The sequence below is a fragment of the Rattus norvegicus genome, chromosome 2 (assembly GCF_021556685.1).
Source record: "Rattus norvegicus strain SHRSP/BbbUtx chromosome 2, alternate assembly SHRSP_T2T, whole genome shotgun sequence".
Lineage (NCBI taxonomy): Eukaryota > Metazoa > Chordata > Mammalia > Rodentia > Muridae > Rattus > Rattus norvegicus.
The window spans coordinates 35257143-35282510 of record NC_141535.1 but is presented as its reverse complement, the minus strand read 5'-3'; the positions used below and the strand labels follow the sequence as shown (position 1 = coordinate 35282510).

General features: G+C 39.5%; 2 long non-coding RNA genes across 3 annotated transcripts in view; one reads left to right on the top strand and one right to left on the bottom strand.

Moving 5' to 3' along the window:
- Positions 1-25368, top strand: part of LOC102546726 (uncharacterized) — a 246060-nt gene extending 220692 nt beyond the window's left edge. Inside the window, exons 8-10 of one of the 2 annotated variants that reach the window (XR_015670592.1) lie at positions 826-913; positions 17976-18125; positions 24467-25368. This is a non-coding gene — a long non-coding RNA (uncharacterized LOC102546726). Of the gene's footprint in view, positions 1-825; positions 1082-17975; positions 18126-24466 lie in introns of those variants that run through there. The other variant, XR_015670591.1, reaches the window with a different exon arrangement.
- LOC147996039 (uncharacterized) lies at positions 20670-24706 on the bottom strand. Its single transcript, XR_015670612.1, has 3 exons — positions 24619-24706; positions 23607-23640; positions 20670-20866 (listed from the first exon to the last, which is right to left on the bottom strand). It is a non-coding gene; the product is annotated as an uncharacterized LOC147996039 (long non-coding RNA).

Sequence of the window (25368 nt, the reverse complement as noted above, 5' to 3'; positions counted from 1 at the left end):
ATATCCACATAGGTACAGCCCCCGACACAAAGGAAATATATGAAGCTCATTGAATATTATTAAATAGGAGACTCCCCTATAGAATTCTCAGTCTGTTCATTTTCAGTTGTTAGATTCATTTATAAAATAACCCCTCCTGTTTCACCAGGTTGTCCAAACATCAGCTTGGCCTTACAAGTGTTACAGGTTCTGACTTGCAAGCTCAAGTTTACAAGTAGATTTTTAATTTTTCTCAAATTCACTTTGACCTACATTTTGAAAGCCTATTTGTCTTGAGGAGATAGTAACTCAATAACTATCAAGTTGGCTGTCTCTTCTCTGTCTTCCCTTCCTCCTTTCCCTAGGATTACAAGTTCATGAAACAGATATAATACAAACCTAGCATTTGGGATGAAAGCTACATCTAGTGGAAGAGCACTTGCCTAGTCTATGAGAGCTCTTTGGTTTACTTTCCAGTACTATAAGTGATTAAGTAAACAAACAAATAAATAATAAATAGGAAGTACATTTATTCTCAGATATGCAAGGAGTGGCTTCGGGATCTATCTTCTGGTCTAGCATTAATAGTCACTCATCACCAGCCCTAGGGAGAAGCCATGATTCATTTTTGTCTGGTCCCATCTTGTCTGATATTTCTGGAAAGGCCTAGTCAAAATGAAGGACTCTTTCTGGTAGAGAAGCCATGTTTTCTTGCCAGTTTGTCCAAGTTGTTTGTCTATCTTCTGAGCCTCCAGATTTTCTAATGACTTGAAATTTTTGAAGCATCAATCCCAAGTATTTGCCCATCACTTTTGTTTTTTCTCACCTCTCTTATCTTTCTTTTAGCACAATGGTTGCAAATCCAGTGACCTACTTAGTGAGGAAAAAGAGAAGGGAGCTACAAGACATGGGACACCCAAGGCCAGAGTCTCAGGTGACAGCCACACCCCTCCAGTTTGCATACATATTATTGATGTTAATGTTTTCTCTTGTGGCACATACCAAGGTCAAATGTTGTAAGTGAAATGTCTTGCTGAATTTATCATGTATATGCAACTCAGCAGAACTAAACTTGAAAAATGAAGTTTTAGTTTTTTGGTTTTTTGGTTTTGTTTTGTTTTATTTATTTTTGTGTGTGTGTTTTGAAATTGACCAGGACTGTATTTACTGACTTAATGAATTTTAAAATCTCCCTAAAGTAATAAGAGAAGGAATATAGCTAAAGGAATTGAAATTAAAATTGACAGACTTCTCTTAGAGAAATGCACAGGCCCAAACACCATGCATCTTTGGAAAGTAAACCCTCTGGGGTTTATGTTTTGACTGAAAACCCAACTCATACTTCATCTTTTTTTTTTTACTTTTTCTGGACAAAATAATTCTGGATACAGGATTTATCAAGAGAGGAAAAATGTTTACTTTCCTCCCTATGATCTGCTCCTATAGAATGTGGTTTTTCAGTTTCCTCTTTACTTTCCCATTTCCTGTTTACTTTCTTCATTAACAGAAATGACGGAGGGGCAGTTCAGAGTCTGGTTTACAGAGGGGACAAGGGGGCCAGGAAGCATTATTTACCTACGAAACTGAAACAGACCTTGAGGGCCATCTGGTGCACCATGTTTTTGGGTAATTAGCATGCAGCCACATTTCTATTTAGTTTTCCTTCTGAAAGAAATCTGAAAATGTGTGCTAACAGACCGCCTGTTACACAAAGGAGCCAATGTTAAAAAATGGTTATACTCATCCCTTTTGAAAAAAACAATGAAAAATAAAACCCCAAACTTTGTTTTGCCACCAATGACAGAAGCTCCCCTGGGAGCTGCCAGGGGCTTTGAGTCCTAGACAAAATTGCTTGTTCTCTTCAGTCACCACATTTGGTGTGCAATGTTGTCTGGCCCCAGCCACCCCCTTCCTTCCTGTCAGCCTTGTCATGCACACAGCCTTTGGGGGGAACATTTACATGATCAAATGTTCACAAAAACCATGGTGTAGCCCATTCATGGATCAACTTGAATATGGGATTCATTGTCAGCTCAAAACAGCTCGAATTTGCTCTTCCAAATAATGTTATAATAAGTATAATTTTCACAGAGTGTTGACTATTGGATGATGGGATTGAGTATCTGTGTATTGGCAATGTATATTTATTTGATTTACTCTATATAGAGAAGAAATTATTCTTCCCATCATAAGGTCTTGTAGAAGAAATCAGCAAATAGTTACATAAAGAACCTTAAACATTCTTTGATAGAAAAATTTCCTTTACAATAAGCTCAATGTAATTGCTTCATCCGCAAGATATCTGGCCGTGTTTTAAGTCAACCTGAACGAACTGATGAGAAAACGCAGGCTGCCATGACAAGTTAAGGTGGAAATATGTGTTACATGAATATAGATTGCAGATGAAAAAAATGGTGAAAGAGTACAGGTGGGAATTAAATGAAATCACCTGATAGAACATTAATCTCACAGCATGAATCTTGAAAATGAAACCTGTGCCTTCTAATAGAAGTTGAACATTAATTGATTTATTTTTGAAACTGTAGAAAGATTTGGTTGAGCACATTTTTGTTTTACTTAAAAGCAACTGTTAGTTTAGATTTTATATAGAGTTCTACAGAATGGAAAATAAATATTCTAGAGGCATTAATGCAAAGCTCTTTTAACCTACAGGAAAACTGATATTTAACAATGATTCACTTCTTCCTGTTTCTTCATCTAGTCAAACTTGAACTGAAATGGGAAAAAACAATGTTATGCCCTCTTCCCTCTTTTCCTTTCTCCTTGAATTCTTTCACATATGCCTTGATTCTATTGTGAAGATGTGTGCTTGAGCCCAACAATGCCTAGGGACAAGAACAACCCATAATGTCAGTACACCTGGAAAGAAGAGATGAAAAACCACAAAACTGCACAATGATTGATGAGGAGCCCACTGGGGTAGAGAGTAATGAGAAGGAGCCTTCCTATACCTATGTGTGATGTTGGGGGCAATTTACAAAACAAAGTAAGCTATAGCTAGCTGTTCCAGTGTCACTGTGCACTTGCTGTCCCCTTTTATCAATGTTCCAATGGTACCAGAGAAAACGCCATGGTTATGACTAATGCTTAAAATAACAGTTCTCTCCCCAACCTTGATGAGATCTTTAAATAAGAGAAAGATTCCAAGTTCATGTTCAGAGTGCCTGTGGCACACCCCCACAACAGCTTGAATTTATACCGCCATGCAGAAAATGCTGGAAAGAAACTGATCAGTCCTTCCAGGTGCTATTTAAAACCCATGGATGCTGAGCTGTTCCACATGCCAGCAGAAGTGAATCTCAGGGCCTTTTCCAAAGAAGAGGTGATTCATTTTATTTGCACAGTTAATTTTCATAAGAGGGGTTAGGTAATGGTGTTTCATTCTGGTCTGTTAAAACCAGTTCATCTCTGCTTGATTTAGTGGAGAAGAAACAGCATTTTCCCCTTCAACCTATACCTGTTCACTGTTTTTATGGATGCTAAACTGGCCCAGTTTCCTTTAACTCTATATAGTGGCCCAATTTTTAATAATAAATATGAATGATATAGAATACAGCTATTAGTGTAGTATATTATTATGGTGAAACTATATTGTAAATACTTTGTATGTTCTAGATCTATGTTGAACACACAGACACACATATACAAGCACACAGACACACATAGACGCATACGCAAACACAAACATACAGACACATACACACACACAGACACACATATACAAGCACACACACACACACACACACACACACACACACACACACACACACACATTTCTTGAAATCCAGGCAGCACTTTGTTCTTATCACATAGTTGGCATTCGAAAGTTCTGGAAGACAGAAGCTACGGATTAGTGATTCTCATCCCAAAATTTATTGAAAAGCTAAGTTGTGAAAATCAACGCACTGTTAACAGTCACATGTGGTATGAAACCAGCTGTGCTGTCATGAGACTCCTCTATGCATGGGGAGCTGGGATGAACTCAATCTAAAGCCTTTCTCTGACCCCATCTTATGCCCCCTTCTAAATGTCAAGACCCGGAGTTGTGGATCTTGTGGAGATGTCATTAGATTGGGGAGAAGGCAACCAAAGAAGAGACCCAAGCAAGCCATGGCCCAGGCATCCCAATTTCGACATCAGAGATTTTATCTGACTTACATGTTGAGTCTCAATATTTGCCATTTCAAAGCCCTTAAATTTTGTAAACATCTTTCTGGTAAAAGGAGGGACTTAGCTAAATCATTGGTATATTAGAGCCTCCATTATATGAGTCTCTTAAATATTCTAGAAAGAAAACCCTTATTTTTGGTAAGTATGCATTTCAAGTATCTTCAAAGAGCTTTCTGGGTTTCTTTTTCATGTTGCATGTTTCAGGGGACAGAAACGTTAATATATTTCAGTTGACTTCTTTATTAAGATTTATGTTTTCTTGAAGAACTCTTTTTAGATCTTCAAAAAAACAAAAAATAAAAACAAAAACAAGAGGAATGTCCCAAGGCTTGTGGAAAGGCATCTGTGGAAACCACTATCTAAGACCAGATTTGAGGACTGAATACTCAATGTTTTCACATTAAGACCAGGAAGCTCACCAACATATTTGGTTTTGCCCAGTGGATGTTTCAGCTAAGAAATGTTGGAAAAAAATTTAAGCAATGAAAGATAGAAGCCTCCTCTGTGAGTGGTTTTGTAGTGCTGTGACAGAACACAGAACCGAAGTAACTTAATGGGAGACAGATTGATTTTGGTTCTGGGTTTCATTCTCTCACAGTGGAAAAGACATGACAAAAGACACAGTAGAGGGAGCTTGTGGCAGAAGCATCCCACAGTCTGGCAGATCAGGAGCAGTGATAAGACTGGAAGTAAGACTGGGACATTGCCCTAAACACTCTGAACCAAGGATCCAGCTTTGCTAGCTAGCTAAGTGTCACTAAAAATTGCTGCAAATATGTAGTTGTGCAAAAACAAGAGCTTGCAAGAAACCTTTCACACTCAAAACACAACAGTTCTGAATTTGGAAATAAAGAAAGTAAGAAAACTATTGCCTTTTGCAAATAAGACAATCTCACATATACACAATTGGAAGAATTATTTAAAAACCCTATGAAATGAGCCAAGATAGCAAGGTTTCGGAATGGAATATCAATACGTTAAATGAGTTTTTCAATGAGCGATCTAAAATGAGACTAAGATAGCAATATATTTATAACATCAAGAAGAGAATAAATTCTTAGGGCCAGGTCTGAATAAAGCAGGGCATGCAGAACCTTATAAATTTATTAAAAGAACATTTAAAAGATGTAATTGGAAGTGTAATGGTATTACACAGCCATGGGCTACATGATTAAATATTTTTAAAGTGGCAGTATTTCCTGAAATGGTCTAAATATTGAAGGAAGGAAATTTCTAACAAAATTCAAGTTGCCTTCTCAATACAGATTGATAACTTGATCCTATAATTTCAATAAACTCAGAACAGCCAAAAACAAATTTGAAATTGAGAAATATTGCTGAAACTTTGGTCTTCTATCAAGACACTATAGGGTCACACCAATCAAATGCTGCCGAATACTATATCACAGTATTGCCATAATAATATGTCAAATGAAGTGGGCCTAAGAGTACAGTGGTTAATTTTAACAATTGCAGAATCTTGTTTTCAACAGGGTGTCAAAATCATTCAGTGAAGAAATGACAGACTTATCAACCAATGGCCTTGAGAAACTGGACATCCTCACTCAAAAGAACAAACATGACTGCCCCTATCACAGTATATCCAAGTGTCAACTTCACAGAGGATATAATTCTCTCAGAGCTACATTTCCAAAGCTCTCAGACATGAGTGTGGGCATAAACCTCTTATGACCCTTTTCGGGCACTGGTTTCTTGAACACAAGATAAAAGGAACAAAGAAGAAAAAATTGCACTTCATCAGAATTGAAAACTTTGTTAGACACAATCTTAAAAGTGGCTAGAAAAGGCACAGGGTGGAGGAAGTGTGAGAGTTGTATGTGTGATAGCAACTCTTTGGTGATAAAAGTGCAATCCAACTGACAAATGGAGACAAAGAATCTGAATGGCACATCTGCAGGGATGATGACCACTAAGAAGTTCTGTATCATTAGGTTTCAGAAAAATGCAAAGCGAACCAATGGGAGAGTACCTTGTAGTCACTATGAAACTGAAATGTTTAGCAAGGTCTAAGAAGACATGATTTACAGGTGTTGACAAGTTAATGGGGAAAGTGAGAGCCTCATATATTTCTGGTAGGAAAGTTGATAAACACAGTTCTAAGTTCCCAGGTAATGAAGCTTTAACAAAAATCAAACATTTACATTCAAAACCTTGTATGTGAATCAGAATCATTATCAATAGTAGCTGAAAAGCAAAACAACAAAATCTTTATCAAATGATGAATGAATAAATAAATTTCACAATATTCACTCATATAATAGTCACAAAAAGAAATGACTTGCTGTTACGATTTGAATATCAAATGAGTCTGATATATCATAAATATGTATTTTCCCATTAATTTATTTATTCACTTTACATCCCAATTGCATTCTCTCCCTTCTCCCAGTCCTCCCCTCACACAGCTGGATGATCCTGATGGCAGTAGGTTGGGGGAGCCATGGTCCAGAAATGGAGATTGGCTGTGCCTCAACCAGACCCCACTTATATTAGTTGGGTACTCTGCTAGCCCATCTGAGACAGTCTGAAGAGCTCAATGATCTTCATGGTCTTCTGAGCCCCATTGTCTGCCTTTGGCTTGCTTCTCAATCTAGAGGACCCTTGTGGAACCCCGAGCTGGATGCATAAACAGAACCTGCTGTGTACAAGAAACACATCTCAGCAACAAAAAAAAGTCATTATCTCAGTATAATGGACTGGAGAAAGGTTTTTCAAGCAAATGGACCTAAAAAACAAGCTGGAGTAGCCATTCTAATATCAAATAAAATATACTTCTGTCTTAGTTAGGGCTTTACTGCTGTGAACAGACACCATGATCAAAGCAAGTCTTATAAAGGACAACATTTAATTGGGACTGACTTACAGGTTCAGAGGATCAGTCCATTATCAGAGGTTCAGTCCCAAGGTGGGAGCATGGCAGCATCTAGGCAGGCATGGGGCAGGCAGAGCTGAGAGTTCTACACCTTCATCTGAAGGCTGCTAGTGGAAGAATCACCTACAGGCAGCTAGGACTAGGGTATTTAAGACCACCTACTTCAACAAGGCCACATCTGTTCCAATAAGGTCGCACTTCCAAATAGTGTCACTCCCTGAGATAAGCATATACAAACCATCACAACTTCCAACCAAAATAATCAAAAGAGACAGGGAAGGGCACTTCATACTGATCAAAGAAAAAAAATCCACCAAGAGGACATCTCATTCTGAACATCTATGTTCCAAGCGCAAGGATACCCACATTCTTAAAAGAAACACTAGTAAAGCTTAAATCACAGATCAAACCCCAGTGGGAGACCTTAACACCCCACTCTCAATAATGGACAGAAATTGAATGGAGAAATAATGAAACACAGGTTATGATTCAAACAGACCGAATGGATATCTACAGAACATTTCACCCAAACAAAAAATATTCCTTCTTCTCAGCACCTCACAGAACCTTCTCCAAAATTGAGCATATAATTGGTCACAGAGTAAACCTCAACAGATACAAGAAGATTGAAATAACCCCATGCATCTAAGAGATAACCATAGATTAGAGTTGAACTTGAGCAACAAAAGAAACAACAGAAAACCTACATATTCACAGAAATTGAACAACTTTCTACTCAATAATCACTGAGTCAGGGAAGAAATAAAGAAATTAAAGACTTTTAGAATTCAGTGAAAATGAGGGTACCATCTGCAAACTTATGGTACCCTATGAAAGCAGTGTTCAGGGATTTCATAGCACTAAATGCCCCCATAAAGAAATTGGAGAGTTCTCAAACTAAAAAATTAAAAGTACATTTGAAGGCTCTAGGAAGAAGCAAACACAACCAGGAGGAATGGATAGCAGAAAATAAACAGTCAGGGCTGAAGTCAATCAATTAGAAACAAAGAGAAGAATACAAGGAAGCAATGAAACCAAGAGCTGATTCTTTGAAAAAAATCAACAAGATAGACAAAGCCTTAGCTGAACTAACTAAAATGCAGAGAGAAAGTACAGACATTAATGAAATCAGAAATAAAAAGGAAGACATAACAATAGACATTGAGAAAATCCAAGAATTATTAGGTCTTACTTCAAAAGCCTGTACTCCACAAAATTGGAAAATCTAAATAAAATGGATACCAATTACCAAAGCTAAATCAAGACCAGGCAAACTATCTGAATAGTTCCATAACTCCTGATGAAATAGAAATAGACATTAACCCCACCCTCCCAAATAAGACAAAAAACCTGGGCCGGATGGTTTTGCTACAGAATTCTAGCAGACTTTTTAAAGAAGTGTTAATGTCAATACTCTTCAAATGATTCCACAAAATAGAAACAGAAGAAACTCTGCCAAACTAATTCTATGAGACCACAGTCATCCTGATACCTAAACCACACAAAGACTCAACAAAGAAAGAGAACTTCATACCAATTTCCATTATGAACATTGATGCAAAAGTTCTCAATAAAAAACTCTCAAACTGAATTCAAGAACATATCAAAGATGTCATCCACCATGATCAAGTAGGCTCTATCTCAGGTATGCAGGGGTAGTTTAATATAAAAAAAAATCCATCAATGTAATCTACCATATAAACCAACTGAAAAGAAAAAACTCCACATGATCATCTCACTAGATGCAGAAAAAGCATTTTTCAAGATGCTTAAGGACTTAATGCAAAAGCATTAAGGACTTTTGAATCCTTAATGATAAAAGTCTTGGAGAGAGTAAGGATACAAAGGGCATACCAAAACACAATAAAGGCAATATACAGCAAACCAATAGCCAACATCAAATTAAATGGCGAGAAACTTAAGGTATTCCCACTAAAACCAGGGCCAAAGCTTTTTTTACTCTTTAATATATTACTTGAAGTTCTAGATAGAGCAATAAAACAACTAACGGAGATCAATGGAATACAAATGGAAAAGGAAGAAGTCAAAGTTTCTTCACAAATAATATGATATTATACAAAAGTGACCCCCAAAATTTTACCAGAGAACTAGTACAACTGACAAACACCTTTAGCAAAGTGGCTGGATACAAAATTAACTCAAAGAAATCTGTAGCCCTCCTCTACATAAGTGACAAATGGGCTGAGAAAGAAGTAACAGAAACAGTAGCCTTCACAATAGCCACAAATAACATAAAATACTTAGGTATAACTCTAATCAGGCAAGTGAAAGACCTGTATGACAAGAACTTCAAGCCCCTGAAGAAAGAAATCAAGAAATCTACAAGAAGATAGGAATATTTCCCTTACTCATGGATCAGTAGGATTGACATACTGAAAATGGCAATCATGCCAAAAGCAATCTATAGATTAAATGCAATCCCCATCAAAATTCCAACACAGTTCTTCACAGATCTTGAAAAGTCAATTCTCAACTTCATATGGAAAAACAGAAAACCTAGGATAGCTAAAACAATCCTGAACAACAAAAGTGGGTACCACTATCCCTAACTTCAAGCTGTAATATGGAGCAATAATAAGAAAAACTGTATGCTATTGGTATAGAAACAGACAGGTGGATCAAAGAAATTGGATTGAAGACACAGAAACAAACCCACACGCCTATGGACACTTGATTTTTTACAAAGAAGCCAAACTATACAAGGGGAAAAGGAGAGCATCTTTAACAAATGGTGCTGGATTAACTAGATGTCTGCCTATCTCACTAGGAGAATGCAAATAGATCCATATCTATCACACTTCCCAAAACTCAAGTCCAAATGGATCACAGACCTCAATGTAAAACCAGACATACTTAACCTAATAAAACGTAAAGTGGGGAATAGCCTTGAACTTGTTGGTATCAGAGGCAACTTCCTGAACAGAACACCAATGGCTCAAGTACTAAGGTCAAGAATTAATAGATGGGACCTTATGAAACTGAAACCTTCTGTAAGTTAAAAGTCACTATCAATAGACAAGTCAACAGCCAAGAGATTGGGAAAAGATAGTCACTAACTCTACCTATGACAGAGAGATAATATCCAAAATATATAAAGAACTCAAGAAGTTACACATCAACAACCCAAATAACCCAATTAAAATACTAGGGTATAGAGCCAAACAGAGAATACTCAACAGAGGAATCTTGAATGGCCAAGAAGCACCTGAAGAAATGTTTAACACAGTTATCAGGGAAATGCAAATCAAATGACTCTGAGATTCCACTTTACACCCACCTCAATGGCTAAGATAAAAAAACTCAAAGGGCAGCACATGCTGGTGAGATTGTAGAGCGAGGGGAACAACTCTTCCATTGCTAGTGGGAGTGCAAACTTGTACATACACTCTGGAAGTCAATTCGTTGGTTTCTCAGAAGACTAGGAATAATTACACCTCAAGACCCAGCCATACCACTCACTCTTAGGCATATATCCAAAGAATGCTCCCATCCTACCACATGAACACTTGCTCAACTATATTCATAGCAGCTTTATTCATAATAGCCAGAGACTGGAAACTCAGCCACTAAAAACAAGGACATCATGAACGACACAGGTAAAATGGATGGAACTGGAAATTCTCATCCTGAGTGAAGAAGCAACCTAGACCCAAAATGACATGCGTGGCAGTATTCACTTATAAGTGGATATTAGCTGTAAAATACAAAATAACTATGCTATAATTCAAAGAAGCCAAATAACAAAGAGGACCCAAGGGAGGATGGTTGAATCAAACTAGTTATTGGAGGTTGGTGGTAGGAGAGAACTGTGAGGAAGTAGGGATGGGGAGACAAGCAGGGCCAGGGGTAGGATCAAATGTAGGGAGAGCAAGGTAGAGAAGGGAAATGGGCAGTGTGTGTGTGTGTGTGTGTGTGTGTGTGTGCGTGTGTGTGTGTGTGTGTGTGTGTGTGTGTGTGCGTGTGTGTGTGTGTGTGTGTGTGTGTGTGTGTGTTTTGTGGGGGTTGGGGCTCCATTCAGCAGCCAATGGAAAGAGATGCAGAGACTCACTCCTAAGCAGTAGATGGAGCTCGGGAGTCTCATGGAAGAGTTGGGAGGAAGACTGAGGGTCTGGAAGAGGACAGGGAAAGACCACAGAAAGACCAACAGTGTCAACTGACCTGGACCATTGTGGGAATCCAGAGATGGATTCACCAACCAAAGAGCAAGCATAGGTTGGACCTAGGCCACTGCACATATGTAGCAGATGAGTAGCTTGGTCTTCATGTGGGTCCTCTAAGCAACTAGAGCAAGGGCTGAGCCTGTTGCTTGCCTGCCTGGATGGGTAGCCTTGTTTTGCCTAGTCCTGCAAGAACATGATGAGCAAAGAGGGGGGCAGTTGACACCCAGAGGGACACTTTCTAGTCTCAAAAGAGAGGAAGGTAGAATGGGTGGAGGACTTATGTGAGGGTTACTGGGAGGAGAGGAAGGGATGATATCGGGTTGTAAAGTGAATACATAAATTTAATTAAAAAATTATTTAGGAGTGGTGTCTAAGGCAATATAGTAAACTAGGTAAAGTTTTGGCCTATCTGAGAATTCCATTTCTTTCATTTCTTTTGGAGTCTAAGAGGCACTGGGCCTCAAGGTTGTCACATTGTTTCTTTTCTTTTCTTTTTTTTTTTAATGGCTTTTAAAAAATAGAAAAGCATTTATTTTTGAGCACTGCTTGTCCTCCTGGCTACCTAGTTTAGCTTCCTCCTCTTGGCTGGTTGTTTGTAGTTTGCTTTTTCAGAGGGGTTTCCTTGTGCATACAGAAGCTGCTGGACGACTTGGGTATACATTATAACATTAAGGGGGAAAAGTACAAGAGTGTAATAAGCATAGCTTTCAAGTGACTTGGAAATGTATCCTCTCTCCCCATCCCCCATCGTTACACCAAAAGGCATCTGCAAACAACAACAGTGATGACGGATGATATGGCAGTGCCTTGCAGGGCCCATCCATCACACGCAAACTCAGGTCGGTGCCGCTTCACTTGTGCTAAATGTGGCCTCAGAGACTAGAGTTTGGCTGCGCTCCAAGGCCCCTCTCTGGCTTCTGTCTTGGTGTTTTTATATATGATCTGCAGGTGTTACTGATATAATTTGTTCAAGAATTAGGTCTGATGTCATGCTTACTAGTCTAGATTTTCTGGGGGTCAGTACGTGGGTATAGGAGAAGCCCTGACCCCACCCTAAATGCACTCACTGGTGATTGCGTAAGTAGCAGCCTAGAAATATAGCTTTTCAAGCCTGTTGCTGTGACATATGGTTATCGCTAATTTGGAATCGCCTTTGAGAGCTAATTCAATTTGGAATAAGAGATCTAACCAGCATTTAGCATCAAACATATGATTATAATTTTAGAATTATGGAGAGAGGATTCAATCTCCTGGGCATTTCAGAGAGAAAGCATTTTTTTCAAAAGGTGGGGGAAGGCTGGATACAGGATGATGGGCAAGTAGATGCCACAGGGTGAAATGAAGAATTTTGCTTGTTTATTGTTTGTATTAATTAACTACTGTAGAGCCAGTATGTAGCTGAGAATCCTGCCTGCTGGGATAACAGGCATGCACCCTCATGTGTATCTACTGATAGACTTTAGTCACAGTCTGTGAAGGTGCTCCCTGTGGCTAATACATTGATTTGTACAAATGTTCCATCTATTCCAAGCATTTAGGACATTCCTGCTTCTTCCCCTTTCTCTGTAAAAAGACTAATTGGTTGCTTGACTGTATCAAGCTGCACCAATAAGGAATGGTGTTTTCTGAAATATGACGTGTTTCCATGGTCATATTTCTCAAAGATAAAACAGATTCTTTTTGTCACATGTGACAAAATAACATGGCTTCATTTGGGAATTCCACTGCATTAGGCTTAGAATATGAAAAAACACCAGAGAAAATTAAATAAACTAACACCACACCATTTAATGTGTGTAATGCTTTGTGTATATATATGTGTACAGTGTGTGAGTGTGTGTATGTGAGAGTAGGGGTGAGAGTTTAAGTGTGTGTGTGAGAGAGTACGTGTGTGAGGGTGTATGTATATGAGAGAGGGAGAAAGAGAATGTATGTGGTGTGTGTGTGTGTGTGTGTGTGTGTGTGTGTGTGTGTGTGTGTGCATGTGATTTCCTTATAGCTAAATGAAAACAGGAGGAGAAAAGGCTTTGCGACTCAAGAAGTTAATGAGGCATCCTTGTCTCTTCCAAAGAGCCTGTGAAGAACTCAGCCAAGCTGAGTTAAATAAAAAAGGAGCCAGGGAATTAGACTGGATGCGTCCACTTCTATCCCTAAAATAGTTCATCTTCATTCTCACTGCTCTAGTCCTCAATGTGGAAGAGAAAAAAAAAACTTTTAATGATGCTTTACTTATGTTTCAGTCAAAAAAGCTTGGATGTTTCCAGTCATTATGATAACAATGGAGTCAAAATGTAAAATGTACCATGCACGTTCTCCAGTTTAAGACATTCTCGAAGGCTTTACATACCTAAGTTTTCATTCCTCACAACAAGTCTGCAGCTGGTTGACTATATTCTCCCTGTCCTTTTAGATTGGACAGAACAGAGCACAGATTGGGTAAGGTTTTAGCTTAGGCTCGTGCAAACTGGGAAATAATAAGATGGACCTGCGACCTCTCAGGCTGGCTCCAACTCTATTTCTGCTGTGCGTCTGCTTTCCTCCACAGTAAAGAGTTAGATCTCATCGCCCCATAGCAAATGAGCACAGCAGCTAACTATCTCAGGAAGCTGTAAACAGTCCTGCAGTTACCGTTTCTGTTTTAGAGTTGAGAAATTAAGAAGCGGACTTCCAAGGGATTGAGTGACATCCCTAAGTTCTCTCACTGAGAAAAGGCATGGTTAGGCTCTGCACGGTGAGCATCTGGTTCCTACTCCATGTTGCTTCCATGATATAAACATATTCCAGTCGCCAGACTGGAGATGGAAAGGCAACCCTAGGAAAAATATGTATGTACGTAGTAAATGTGACAGTTCCTCCAAAGTAATGAAACCACTGGGGGAGAAAGCACTTCCCAAAGAAGGACTGTCAGCCTCTTTTTGACCTCGAAGTCAGCCAAATTTTAGCATTTAGTTCTAGTAAAAAAAGAAATCCCACCGGCTCTCAAAGGAAGCTTTTCTTTCCAAGGCTATGTTCCTACAGCATGAATAAACATGAAGCAAAAGACGACTCCATGGCTAAAGTTGTTTTGGACTTTTTTTGTTTGCTTGTTTGTTTTGTTGACGTTGGTTTTGGTTTCTCGTAAGCCCAGAAATACGCTGCATAAAAGACGATGTGAATGAAGTATACTTGAGTTTGTCAAACACACTCCAGAGAGTGCACATCTATGCAGGCCTGCATCTGCAGGCATCTGTGTTTATGCATTGAACAGTTATGTGCGCAGGGCAAGCTGCTCAAGGGGATTAACTCTGACGATCAGCAGGCCACAGATGGCTTACTGAGAATAAATGGCTGTTGTATGCACAAATTCCTCCTAATATAAGTGTTGACAACTTTAGGGGTGTGTGCATTGTGGAGGAAGGGAGATGAGCAGTGTGCGCAGTGTAAAGCCAAGTGGGGAGGGAGGATGCTGAAGGAAATTATACACATCATTTGCACTAAACTCTCCTTGTTTTTACCTGTTCACGTGGTGAACATGTGAAACTGTTGTTGACATAGGGATGGAAGGCCAGTCCTCTGTCCGTTGCTCGTAACTTTTTAAGCTCGTTTAACAACTTTCATCTTGGGATCACATGGTTTAATCTTGGTTCCTTCAGAGTCTGTTTGTCCATTCTCAAACTTTCTGAGGAGCTTATGTGAATCCATCTATTCCTCAAATGTTCCCCATTCTCGCCAAAAATTTTTAATATAATAACTTTATATTTAGCACTAGCCCAACTATTTAGAGTACTAATAACTAGGAATGATAATAACTTCATGAATAAGAGACACAGATACTCCAGTTAAAATACAGCGAAAACCAAAACCAAAGCGAAACACAAAACAAAAAAGACAAAGGCAGAGCTGTAGCAGAGAAATACCAGGAATAAGTAAAAATGGCTGTGTTAGCTCAAAAGAGAGGTTATTATAAAATGCAGGGGTTTCTATTCTTATGTTGGTTGATGATCACATTTATGATAAATATGACACTCTTCACTAACAAATGCATTTGAATGTAATGTCTACTTGCTTTCTAGCTATCTGCCTGCCAAGAGTGTCAGGGAGGGGACAGTGTTAGAAAATGAGGGAAGCTGACAAAAATCCAAATGCAGAGGTGGAATAGATTTAACTTAGTCTGTAATAGAAGGTTTAATTTAGTCTGTAATAGAAGGTTTAACTTAGGCTTTGGTTGAATGGCTAAAACCAAATAAACTACAGAGAAAGAGATCGATGACATAGTTAATAAAGTCAACCGCCCAGACGTATCTCCGTGTCTCTTGCAATGGAAAATAGCTGATTCATTTCACAAACCTTTAGCGAGCAGCTGTCAGTCAGAGAATCATAACACTCGTGATTCTACATCTGCCAGTTTGCCTTTTATTGCTGTGATAAAGCACAAAGGGAAACAAACTTGGGGAGGAGAGGGTTTAGTTTAGCTTATATTTCCAGGGAATAGTCCATCACTGAGCCAAGACAGAAGCAGAGACAAGGATTATGAATGGTGATGCTGACTGGCTAACTCCCAGGCTCATGTCCAGCCACCTTTCTTACATAGCCAGTGTCCATCTGCACAGGGAAGGCACCTCCCACACTGTCCTGGCCCCCTCCTACATAAATTAGTGATAAAGAAAATGTTCCAAAAGAGAAGTCAGAGAAAGGACTGAAGGAGCTGAAGGGGTTTGCAATCCCACAGGAAGAACAATAATATCAACTAACCAGACCCCCGAGAGCTCCCAGAGACTAAACCACCATCCAAAGGGTGCATATGGAGTGACTCATGGCTCCAGTGGCATGTGTAACAGAGGATGGCATTGTCTGGCATCAATAGAAGGGGACGCCCTTGGTCCTATGAAAGCTCTTTTCTACAGTGTAGGGGAATGCCAAGGTATTGAGGTGGGAGTGGGTGGGTGGGAGGAGAAGCATCCTCAAAGGGGCAGGGAGAGGGGGATGGGAGAGGAGGGATGGGAGAGGGGCGAACCGGGAAAGGTTTAACATTTGAAATGTAAATACATAAACTATCCAGAAAAAAAAGATGTATTAGAGAACAAAAATTAAAAAGAAAAAGAAAGTAAAAGAAAAAAAGAAAACGTTCCAGAGCATGCCCATAGGCCATTCTGATGGAGATAATTCTTCAGTGGAGGTTCCCACTTCCTAGGTGTGTCAAAGTGTCAGCCAGCATTATCAGAGAGCCTAACCTAATCTGGAAGAACGGTGTTTATAGAAATGACTTTAGAAAAAAGCTTTCTGAGTCTGAGTCTTACTACGGAGCACTGGTTGTCCTGCAACTCACTGTGTAGAACAGCCTGGCCTTGAACTTACGGAGAGCCACCTACTTCTGTCTCCTGAGTGCTGAGGTTAAAGGACCGAATCACCACGCCATCTGAAGATGGCTTTTAATCTGAAGCTTGATGACGATTCAGCACTCGAGCCAGCAGTGCGGAGAAGAATCTTCCAGACATAAGGAAGAGTATGGTGCTGTGGAATAATAAGGAAAGGATGAAAGTTGAGGTATATTTGTATAAACTTGGTGATACAATCAAAAATACTTTATATCACATTGCCAATAGCGCTTACTTCTCTTTAATTGTGATTATGGTGAGTATGAATACTCCAAAAGGAAAAGAAACAACCCCCTCCCCCACTCAATGCATATATTAATCCTAGGGGTTAAAGGGTTAACAACACAGGGAAATGTTAATGGAAGGTATCAATTTCAGAAAGCTGATCTATGGAGTTTCTCAAAATGGGTTTCTACAAATTTAGCAGATATGCAATGTCATCCTAACATCACAGTGAAAGACAGATGCTGTTTCCACAGGTCTAGGGTTTGGCTGCAGGATCTCTGTTATTTACAGTCTCAGCCGGTGCTGGTGTTGCTGGTTCAAGGAGTTCAACCTTGATGAGCAGCATCCCTAGTGACTAAAATGGGCCCCCAGATTTGAGAAGGACTTAGCTGTAAATATCAATATTTGTGTCATCCTGTCTGCCTTTTATCCACCAGCTAGTCTATTTCTCCTCTTTAATTCTCAGCTCACAGAGCCCGTCTGCTCCAGAAGGTGTAGATAGATACAAAGCAATAATGTGCCTCGAAGATGGCCCTCTGCAAACTAATTAGCAACAGCATCTCTCGGGGTCATTATCTTACATACAGGGTACTGAGCCTGCTCTAAACATGACCTTGGATGCTCTCTAGAAACTTGAATTTCCCTGGCACTGTGGTCTGTAGGATGCTTATCTTTTTCTTTATAGCCAATCCGCTTATGAGTACAAACCATGTTTGTCTTTCTGGGCCTGGGTTACCCTCACTCGGGATGATTTTTTTTCCTACTTCCATTTATTTACCTGCAAATGTCATGGTGTCATTGTTTTTAACAGTTGAGTAATACACCATCGTGTAAATGTATCACATTTTTTTTTATCAGTTCTTGGGTTGAAGGACATCTAGATTGTTTCCAGTTTCTGGCTATTATGAATAAAGCTACAATGAACATGGTTGAGTAAGTGCCCTTGTGGTAGGATGGAGCATCCTTTGCGTATATGCCTAAGAGTGGTGTGGCTGGGTCTTGAAGTAGATCAATTCCAAATTTTCTGAGAAACCGCCATATTGATTTCCAAAGTGATTGTACAAGTTTGCACTCCCATCGGCAGTGGAGGAAGGCTGCTTTTGCTTCACATCCTCACCAGCATGAGCTGTCACTTGTATTTTGATCTGACAGGTATAAGATAGAATCTCAAAGTCGTTTTGATTTGCATGTCCCTGGAGGCTAAGGATGTTAATCATTTCTTCAAGAGTTTCTCAGCCATTTGGAAATCCCTCTGTTGAAAATTTCTCCTCCTGGGTTGCCTCATCCAAGCTTGATGTGATGGTATGTACCTGATCTTATTATTACTTGTACATGTTTGGTTGATGTCCCTGGGAGGCCTGCTCTTTCTGGAGGAGAGGTAGAGGAGAAGAGGGAGAAGAGGAGAATGGGAAGGGAGAGGCTGGGTGGAGGAGAGGAAGGGGAAACTGCAATTGGGATGTAATATGTGAGAGAAGAACATTTGAAAGAGAAAAAAGACACACATGTGCGCGCGCGCACACACACACAAACACACACACACACACACACACACACACACACACACACACACACACACAGACAGAGCATGGTTTCCAAATGCACAGGTGTGCAGGATGAGGCACATGTAGGATCTTACCTCTCACCAAGCTTAGTGCAGAGCCAAGGGGTAGCAGATAGTGGCTAAAGCTGTGTTCATTCCCTCCCGGCTTCTTTTCTTTTGTCTTAGAAGTTATACATGCTCTATCTATAAAATAGGGACATAGAAAACACATAGAAAAGTAAGAAAGCCAAGGTTCATCCTTCCACTGTGAAACAAATTTCAGAAAGCACTTTAAACTATTTTTTACCTGTATATTTTATTTTACTTGGCTTAGCCCTAAAATATACGACGTTTATTTTACCATATTACTTTTTGGAAGGAGGAGGAGGAGGAGAAAGAAGAGGAAGCAGCAAAGGGTGTTTTACATAGCATTTCTAAATTGTTGTCAAAGTATTATAACTAGTTAGTTGGATTATCCTTCAAAGTTTTTTTAATAACAACTCGTTCTTTCTTAGCAGAATAATTGACCCCCCCAAAAAAATCATTGGCATCCGTTATGATTCAAATATAAAATCTCGCCCATAGTCTGTTGTGTTTGAACAATTGGTCTCTGGCTGCTAGCATTGTTGGTAGATGGGATTTGGCTGGATCAGTAGGGGTAGGCTTTGAAGTTCTAGGCAGCTTTGCTTCTGATCACATTCTCGTTACAAAGACATGAACAAACCATGCCACTAGCTTTCATGATACAAACTCCCTGCTGGGAAGAGTCACCCTAGGCATCATGGGAGGGTATGTGCTGATACTATCCCTTCCTTGTGTTGCTTCTGTCAGATTTGGTCACAGTGACAAGAAAAGCCACGGATATGTTACATGGATATTTGATTCCTGAACTTCATATTATTAGTTTCTATTATTTCATCTCCCAAACAATTGCTCCAAATGGAAACAACTTTACATTTCCTTGATGTTTCTGAAATATTTATAGAAGTGCCCAATTTCATTGTCATACAGTTAAATACAATTACTTTTATAAGCTGCTCAAGGTTAATATGCTCTGTTCTTGATCTCTTGTCAAAATGTGAAGATGTTTACATTTTCACAGAGGGATTTTACAGAAATAAAATCCATATTTTATTTATTCAGCACCCATATACTGAATATCTAAGTTTACAGCTCCTTTTAAGTGCCAGAAATATCCCCTTGCTTTTGGCTTTTGAAACCACGTTTACCTTCTGTCCCTTAGCAAAGCACAGAGGACACATGAAACAGAAACACCCTTTTTACTGTGGGGAGCTGATAAGGTCCTGGCTGAGCGCGTATTGCTTCTATGAGTATAGCAACATCAAGGACTCTGATGCCTCAAACCCATGAGAATAGAAAAACTTTTCTCAAGTCAGGTTCAGGGAATAGAGCAAAGCCACCTCCAGGTCCTTGTATAGATGTTGACAGTTTGAATATACTTTCTTTCTTCTGGCGTTTACAGCATGAAATTGTCTCCTAGAGAGACATCCTGTCCCCTTTTCCTTGTTCAACTCTGTCAGCTGTGTACAGTAAACCTGCCTCTTCAATTCAGACACATGAGACAGACACCTAGTCTGGAGTTTCTGGGCTAGGGCTGCTGCATCTCCATCACCCTCCATGGCCCGTGGAAGCTCATCTTCTCAGCTCATGTGTCGGCACGTCTGTCAGTTTTTCATTCCTCAATACCCCTGTCAGCTTAACCCCAAAGTTCTACAGGCTGTGGCATTTTATTGTCACCAATACTTTTTTTTTTCTTCATCTCTATTAACTTGGGTATTTCTTATTTACATTTTGATTGTTATTCCCCTTCCCGGTTTCCCTGTCAACATCCCCTTAGCCCCTCCCCCTCCCCTTCTATATGGGCTTCCCCTCCCCATCCTCCCCCCCATTACCACCCTCCCCCCCAACAATCATGTTCACTGGGGGTTCAGTCTTGGCAGGACCAAGGGCTTCCCCTTCCACTTCACCAATACTTTTAAGTACACTATTTAATGCTTTGTATCTTAATCTCTGGGTCTTTTTTAATGTTCATCCATGATTCTTCTTACTATGTATAGAGAATAAGTTTAAAATCTATTTGAATTTTGAGTTTATGAGTTTATAAATAAATATTGTTAATTGGAAAAAAGTGCAAGCTGGTTCTCACCACCACCACCACCACAAACAAACAAACAAACAAACACACAAACAACAAAAACAAACAAAAAAAACCCCAAAAAACAAAAAAACCCCAAAAAACCAAAACAAACAAACAAACAAAAAAACACCGCTTACTCATCAAGTGGTAAGATTTAATCAAATTTTAATTGGTTTTATTCTGTTTTTCAAAAGTAACTCAGACCCTCAGTGCAAAGTAACTCAATGACAGGATAAAACCTGTCTTCCCACTCTTGGGGAGTCTGTGGGGCCTTGGCGATCCCAGGTGTTTGTGAGTGCTTGGCCTTGTTAAGCATGGAGATGTTTACTTCTTCACCAGGGCGCCCTGTAGGAGAGAAAAGACTGAAATACAAACACATGTAGCTTTTACAGCACCTAGCTAGAACTCCTGGTGTTCTGAAAAGCTATGGTAAAAATTTCTATTATTAAGGAGTGTGCGGGTCGCCACTGAATGACTCAGTCAGGTTGAGCTGGGAGAGAATGAGTATCGTTGTTTATCAAGAGCTTCGTCCTCAAAGAATATTCTTCCAGAGTACCTGAAGTGACTCCCAAACCTGAGTGTCCATCTCCACACAACTATCACATTTAGAGCTTCAATTTTCTTAACTTTACATCTAAATTATAATAGTTGAAATCAACTGAGGACTAAGGTACAAGCTAGTTTCAGATGTTTTTCTTTGATCTTTTTCTGCTTATGGCCATGTGAAGGACATCAATTTATAATCCAGTGGCCAGATTACACAGTTTGATCATCTCAAAAAAGCCTAAATGTTTCTAGTAACATTTGAGAAGAGTGGAAGATGGTGAGTAGCCACCGGCAGCACAACATCGTTCTGGAAGACTGCATCCCGAACTTGGGACTTCGCCTGTCTTACTGCGGCAGTTCAAGGCTCGTGATAGTACTTGATTCTATAGTGGGTCTACAAACATTTCTATAGGTGACATACAGTATAGGAAATGTTTTCAAAACACAAATGTGCTCATTAGACTTCTTATTTTTGGGAAGGACCAACAGACTGTGCATTTATTTTTATTGTTTTGAGTGTCCCAGGAGGATACACCCTTTGATGTCTCATCTCCAATTCCTTGGAGACAGAAATTAGAGTCAAATCTTTCCAGGAATCCGAGACCTCTATTTTTAGCCACTACCAATTGAGATCACATTATCTAAATAGGAATGGATTTGAACTGAATGTGCCCTGTACTCCAGAGCAATGTTTGTCACGCTTTCATGATACTGACAGAACTTGTCCTTGGATATGTTCTGCCGTGGTAAATTACCCTATACTTGAGTCCTTGAGAAATTTGGTGAGGTCAACCTGCCTTGGCTTTTCTTTGAATTGTGCTTTTTATTCTGAGTTCTACAAAGAAATTTCGGTTAAAATTATGTCTAACTTCCTAAAATACTCATTTGCTAAGGGAACAAAATTAGTAAAGCTTAAAAAGAGAAAAATCAAGGACTCAGTGCCTACGCTAGTGAGGCCAGAAATCTGTTCTAGGACAGAGGCCAAAGGGATGCAGGGGGTGAGGAGGGTATGAAGATGGCTGCCAAGCATAAAATGAGAGGTGAGAAAAGACTTAAACCTAGGGCTCTGTAGTAATGGGAAGGGGAAGGAAACAGAGCAGGAGTTCCTTGGAAAGAAGGAAAGTAAAAGCAAACATATGTCAGACAAGAGAAGCTACCACTAGGAAAATGGTAATAGCACCAGAATTGGCAAAGATAGGCTTGGAAGACTAAGAATTATCTGGTTATAAATTCAGAAATAAGCTCGGCATGTGCACCTCAGGTATTGGGAGAAATATGGAGGCATAGGATAGTTGATGTATGGGTTTAAATAACGAGATAAGAGTTGTAGGAAGGAGAGAATGCCAGCAAAGCAAATAGCTGTGTTTTCTACCAATGCAGGCACATGGCACTCTGGAGAGCATGCAACTGCAGCTGACATTTGTGTCTTACCATCAGGAAGGGAAGGGCAGACGAAGCTCGGTGCAGGAGAAGTCTGTGCTGGACTTCCTATGCCTGTAGGCTACCTTCAACCCTATGCCTTTCTTTTCTCCTGTGACTTGAGCTATTCTATCCTGACTGGGCAGGTTCTTTAAACAATGACAACTTTAAAAGACTCCAGATGGCTTTGGAAAAATTGAAAGTCATCCAAGGTGCATGGCAGTAGGCCTTTGTAGATACCCCATGTGGAGTTAGTTCAAAAACTCTAATTTTTCTTTGGATAATGTCCTGGGGATAAAGTGCAGGACCAGTGTCCAAAATAAAATAAACAGAAAAGCCCAATAGAAAAATAAAACAAGTAATAGCAGTAATAATGATAAATAAAATTATAAATAAAATAAAAGGTGAACCAGCACTAATCTATGAGTATGAAGAAGAAAAGCTAGTCTTTTTGCTGAGAGTTATTACAGCTTCACTGGCCTTGGTTCCTAATCTGTACCCTACTTGGGGAAGAAGGTAGTAGGCAAAGGGACCAGGTGAATAACTCACTCCTTCCTCCGCATATACCAATTTATAGGCTCGTCCATTGATAGATTTGCTGCATTTAGCAATTATCATAGCCTTGCATCATTGGGAATATATTACAAAGATTCATAGTTGTTAAAATTTTTTCTAAAATGTAATTTACTACTGTTGAAATTAACAATTATCTATGGAAAATGATCTCTGGGGGGTTATGTTGAAATGAAAAGAAACACAAGAAGCTTAGTCTATTATTGTGTTAAATTCCTTATAGTAAAATGGTTTACGTTAATTTTCAGGCTACCAAGCCCCTATTTTATCAGACCTGCTAACAAATATAATGCGTAGGGTGATATTGGTAGAAGAAAGGTCTAGACCATCCTTGGCATGACATTGGCCAAGCTTAAACCTAGAGGGGAAATAACACTATCTTAACATCAGTACATCTTGCATTCAATCTAAGAACATGAGGGATGGATAATACCCAAGGGAAATCCTTCATTTAGCATCACTTTAACATCAGCATATTTTGTGCTCTATCTGTGGACTTGAAACTCAAGTGAGGGGCTGGTTCAGCTGATAAACTCGACTCACTTACCATGCCTTTGCCTTGGGATGAATTTCAATCTCTTCTATTAAAACAAACAAACAAAAACAACTTTGAGGATTCTTACTAGAATTCTTGGCCTTATTTAGTGAAACAAATACTGCATTTTTTTAGTTGGATATTTTATTTAAATACCAAATGTTATTCCCTTTCCCAGTTTCCTGTCCATAAGTTCCCTATTCTGCCCCCTTTCCCTTCTTCTATGAGGGTGTTCCCCCTCCCCAACCACCTTCCCTTCTCGCCATGACATTCCCCTACACTGGGGGTCCAGCCTTGGCAGCTGGAGCCATGGGTCTGTCCATGTGTACTGTTTGGGTAGTGGAACGAAAACTTCAAAAATATCTTCTGGTCACCATACAGGCTCCTTGCACTTAATGTACAAGGATCGTCCGTAGTATTGAATGGAAAAGCACGGGAATATAGCACACTTAGTTGCTATTTATTTATTGTCCTGGAAGTTTTCAAGAGGTTAAGGGAAGCTTCCAGGTTCAGAGTGGACTTGAACTACATTGTGGTTAATAATACATGAGTATGATTATGAGGAAGAATGTAGACACAGGCAGAAATATTCATCTACAGCAGAGAAAACAGAAAAAAATTTCTGGAGAAATTTATTATCTAGTGATAGCTGTCTCCAAAAGGAAGAGGAAGTCTAGTGTTCACCATCACCATTTCTGAGGCAGGGAGAATTTCCTGAACTTGGCAGCTCAGAGTCTACCTTCACACCTATCTAAAACTCTTGTATCTATGTTTGCTAAAGAGTCTCTCTTTAAATTTCTCCATGTGTTTACTTTCATGTGAAGCAAAATAAATACAAGGAAAATAAACCAGTACTATTCATTTCTGGCTAGGTATGACTGCCGAAGTGTCTGACCTCAGTGTTATCCTCTGTTGAAAGCAGTTGTTAAATTGAGACTTTTTCTTGGGCTGATTGAGAAAGAACGATATGGCAGCAGCAGTGGTATTTTGAGCTATATTCCTGCCTCTCTTACCGAGAACTTACACGGCATCAAGATGGCGTCCATCAGCTGCAGGAAAGGCGCGCATACTGTGTGACACCTGGTGGAGAAAGAAGGGGCTCGGTCAGTGGGATCTTAGGTGACACTGAACTGAGATATGCTGATTGAAAGCAGATTATGTGGACACAGTGACCCACCCTATAGCTGTCACCAAGGCCACCATAATTGCCACCAATGCCATCACAAGGTGTGTGACCAACAAAACCATGAGTGGTTCTGGAGCACGGTTGAGACTGAGACCTGAGGAAGTGCTAAAAAGCAGGTGACAGAGGAAGACAGACAACTTTATCTTAACCCGAAGCTCAAACCTAACCCCAAGCCTTCTGCTCCCAACATTTAGGGAGTCATGTTTAGAAGGAACTGCTCTGAAGATTTTCTAGTTGTTTTACAACAATATACACAAATCCTTTCCCATCACTTTCTTTAAAATGATATCACCGTCTCTATTCCTGTCATAATTCCGTGCCTTTTAGAATTCTATAGCCCTCACCATCACCTGGAACTATCTAACTTTACTGTATATGTGCTTAAGATGAGCTTATGCTTACGTTGCTTTATCTGAAATGTTGGTTGATTGAATCATTGTCTCTCCTACTAGGATGTAAGGCTATAGGTTAATTATTTGTCTAGTGTTTTCCCAGCCAGAGGCACTTTTCAGGACAGCATCTAGTAAACAAAATGGCCTAAATAAATATTATTTAATGAGTATGAATGAATAAAAGAACTGTCTTTAG